This window comes from Spinacia oleracea, chromosome 1 (genome assembly GCF_020520425.1).
Source record: "Spinacia oleracea cultivar Varoflay chromosome 1, BTI_SOV_V1, whole genome shotgun sequence".
In the NCBI taxonomy this organism is placed as follows: domain Eukaryota; kingdom Viridiplantae; phylum Streptophyta; class Magnoliopsida; order Caryophyllales; family Amaranthaceae; genus Spinacia; species Spinacia oleracea.
This window is the reverse complement of record NC_079487.1, coordinates 87,827,723-87,832,015: the sequence shown is the minus strand read 5'-3', so window position 1 is coordinate 87,832,015 and position 4,293 is coordinate 87,827,723. Positions and strand designations below refer to the sequence as shown.

Here is a 4,293-nt window from a genome sequence, read left to right as displayed (position 1 = left end):
TGATATGAATCTGCTGATGAATTGTAATTTGCCAAGAAACCCCCAAATTTCTTTCTCATTCGCTGGCGGTTTCATGTCTAGAGTGGCCTTGATTTTTGAAGGTTCAGCCTCGATGCCCCAAGAACTGATGACATACCCGAGCAACTTGCCTGACGTCACCCCGAACGCACATTTTTTAGGATTGAGCCTCATATTGTATTGCCTGAGCCTGTTGAAGAATTTTCGAAGCACTGTTGTATATTCATGTCGTTCCTTGGATTTGACGATCATATCGTCGACATACACCTCGATTTCTCTGTGAATCATGTCACTCGTAATGGTTATGGCTATTCTTTGATACGTAGCCCCTGCTTCTTAAGTCCGAACGGCATAACTGTGTAGCAATGTACCCCACTGAGTGATGAAAGTTGTTTTCTCCATATCGTCCTCTCCCATGGGAATCTGATTGTAGCCTGCGTCCCGTCCATAAAAGAGAGTAATGTATGATTTGCTATGTTGTCGACTAGAATGTTGATGTGTGGCAGTGGAAAACCGTCTTTAAGGCTAGCCCTGTTAAGATCTCTGTAATCGACGCACATTCGGACCTTGTCGTCTCTCTTTGGAACTGGGACGACATTTTCAATCCATTCTGGATACTTGGACTCTCGAATAAACCCGGCCTCTAGCTGCTTAGAGACTTCTTCTTGAATTTTGAGGGAAACATCTGGTTTCATGCGACGGAGTTTCTGTTTGATGGGCTTTGAACCTGGGATAATCGGAATTGTATGCTGACCGATGCTTGGATCAACCCCTGGCATATCATGATAGGACCATGCGAAGGCGCCTATGTACTCTGAAAGTAGCTTAATCAGATCACACTAGTAGAAAAAAGGTCATTTGCAACGCGCGTAAAAGGGGCTTTTGAAGCGTTTTTGTGCGCTGCAATTGTGAGGGTGTAAATAATGTTCTTTTATTTGCAGCGAACAAAAACGTTGCAAAATATCATTATTTATAGCGCGCAAAGGTAGCGCGCGCTACGAAATGTCCCTTATTTGCAACCTGTTGATGTATGTATGTGCTGCAAGTAGTCTTTTACGAGGTAAAATTTTGACACTATTTGCAGGGTTTCTAAACAGAGTGCGCTGAAAATAGTCCATTTATTTTAAAAAAAAAATTAAATTACAACAGTTACAACGAAATGGTATTAGCATCCATAAGTTGGAGGCTTGCCTTCCAAAATCTTCATAAAGAACAATACAATATCGGATAAATACATGGGTCAAAAGCAACATTGCTTTCATTTCTAATAGAAATTCTACAGAAAGAAAACTACTTGAGAAACTTTAAAACATGAACTACGATAAACCTCACGAGTTTGCAGCTCAAGCTCTTCCATTGCAGCAGCACCGGCACCACTAGCTTCCTGATATGTACTTACAACCATGTGCATAACCTAAAAATGCACAGCACAAGGTGACGGATTGGATTCCATAAAAGTAAAGCATAGAAGAAAAATTCAAATGAGAAGTGCATAACTAGGAAATTAACTAGACATGTAGTTACACAAATGTCCAGGAAGTCAAGATCTAAAGCTCAATTTATTTGAAAGCTACGAGAAGTTGTAACCCGTCAAACTAATTGCTACATTATTCAAGCTAAATTGCTAAATACAGATAAAAGATACAGAAACACAGTCAGTCTGCTAGCTCTTTCAATATTTTACTATACTTTTTCAATCACACCTTTCTCCAATATTGCAAAAAGAAGTTGCATGCTGATTAGCATTCCACATTTCCACTAACTTAGGCCACCTAATACAAGAATTTACAACAGCACAAAAATATGCTAATGAAATGGAGATGTTTCCCATCCAAACAGCTAACCCAAACAAAAATGCATATACGAGGCTTATTACTCATTACTTTATTAGTGTTCATTTACATTTACATTTAATATCATTTCCTTTCAGTATTAAGAAGGCTATATAAGCCAAAGGTGTAATTGTTCGACATTCAGAAATTATCAATACAAACCCCTTTTTCATTTCTCTCTTTGAAATCTCTCTTGCGATTAGTATATGAACTATGAAGTATATAGTTAAGCTTATTTATCAAGATTTCTCTTCTTTCTTAATTGGATAATCTCCTTTATTTTCATAACGTAATCTCCATTCTGTATTTGAGAATTCATTTAAGTAGTTAAATGAAATTACTATCAGACCTTCGGATTGTAACAATATTTTAGTTCATTAACTTTTATAACCACACCAGTGGCCACTCAATCTAGCACAGATGCCTAATTCAAGCCGAGCCATCAACAACAGAACTGGTCTCGCGACTCTAGCCTGGGGATCAAAGCAGTACATGGTTACAGTTCATTTTCAGGCACGCATCAGCCCATCTCAGTTCAATGAACTTAAAAAAATATAAAGTGAAAAAACAATTGTCTTGGAGCCGGCCCATTCAAGGCTAGACCAAATCAAGCCTGGCTCAGTAACTAAACGGAGTTAGGTCACATGGGGCACGATACGACATATATGCACATTACTATCCCTTTAAATATGACCTTTTACCAAACAGGTGGTAAAGGCTCGAGCGCATACAAGAAATTTTTAGGCATGGAACGTCTCAACAAAAGCCATTCATCATGTACAGAAGAAAGTGCAAATTTGAGTTAACAAGAAGCATACCCTAATATACCCAGGATTAATAAGTTGCGACTGACATCTTCACCTGAGAAGCTGATGGCATATGCTGTAAGATACATCGACAAAGCCTGAAAAAATTGCAAGGTCACATTAACCGGAAACCCATAATATGAATGACAAGCCGATATTAATCCTAATATCCTTTCATAGCTTGAAAAAATTAGGAAGAATTACAGAGAGAGAGAGAGAGGTTTTATGCCTCCTCAACACTTCTCTGCCCAACCTTTCACATCCATTACCATCAGAAAAACTCACCATTCCTAAGTAACTTCCAATGAGTAGTCTTCTTCTTCCTAGCTTATCAATCAAATAAAACGCAGAAAGAGCCCCTAAAGTTCAAATTAAAAGTGCAACTCAATGAAAAAAGTTACAGAAAGCAATTTGTGGGCAAGAACTCACTACGGTGTAAAAAAAGTCCTTTTCGGCTTTAAAATATGAACTTTGTACCAAGAAGTCAATTTACTATTCAACTGTAAGTTATGAATATAAAACAAACTTACTTAATATAAAATACTCTACATATTATTTTTCAGCTAGATATGCATTGAAGCAAAGGAGCATATTATATACGTTTCAGCACCTACAAAGTTCGTGAGACCAACATATAGGCTTGCTAAAGCAGCATTTGTAATCCCAATATCTTAAAAGGTCAGAGATGAAAAATACAAGACGTCATTTATTCCCACAAATTATTGCAGGAAAAAAAAAAAGAGCACCTCCTATAAATGCTACTACAGCAATTAACAATAACGTATCACACTATGGCGAAATTCTATTTATCGGTCCTCATCTCTGAGAAAATAAGTTGAGAGCATAGAAAGTGGCAAGAATTACGACCTTCCTATTCATAGATAAAGCTGCAAAATAGCTAAATCGAATTCAAATACATTAATAAGTAATGACTCTGTGTTAGGCCTCATCTGAATTTTAATCGCATGGAACGGCTCTACCTCAACCTGAGCAAAGTGACAAATACAACCTGAATGCATTAATTCTAATACCAAGGTTCAGATTAATTGCGAACAATTAATTCAGTGAGATCAAGTGATTAGAACAGCTAGCTAGAGCGATGCTTCCGATCAGTGAGTTCTAATGAATATTAAACTCACAGCTTACTCTTGACTGAACCTACAAGGTCACACCAATGACACGTAACAGATCACCGGATTAAATGAATCGGAAATTCATTTAATAGCTTTTCGGGAATTAGTTGGAAAACGTATTATACGATACGACCTTGCATCGGAATCGTATATCGTGTCGCGAATATTGGTAAGCTAGGCGAAACGAATAAATCGTATTGTACGACAGTGATTCTTCGTATACGAAACGATAAATAATATCCGGAACGATATTAAGTCGCGACTACGAAGAGCGGCCCACGAGCCGAGTGCACGAGGCACTCAAGGCCCATGGGCGCGCTGGGCATGCAAGTAAAGCCGCAACAACACGACAGCGATGGCCCATGGCCGAGCGAGCTACGCGTGTGTGTGCCTCCAAAGTGAGTTCTTCCCAAAAGCAAAGTATCTTGATCGATTTTCTATGCTACGATAATCAAGACGGATCTGATCGTGTCGGTGAATCAAGTAGAGGAAGGACAAGTGGAG

At 38.5% G+C, this 4,293-nt stretch overlaps 1 long non-coding RNA gene across 1 annotated transcript; it reads right to left on the bottom strand.

Annotated features, from left to right (window-relative positions):
• Positions 1-1,126: 1,126 nt before the first annotated feature.
• On the bottom strand, positions 1,127-3,126 carry LOC110791909 (uncharacterized). Its single transcript, XR_002534235.2, has 3 exons — positions 2,942-3,126; positions 2,669-2,754; positions 1,127-1,432 (listed from the first exon to the last, which is right to left on the bottom strand). It is a non-coding gene; the product is annotated as an uncharacterized lncRNA (long non-coding RNA).
• Between the last annotated feature and the right edge of the window lie 1,167 nt (positions 3,127-4,293).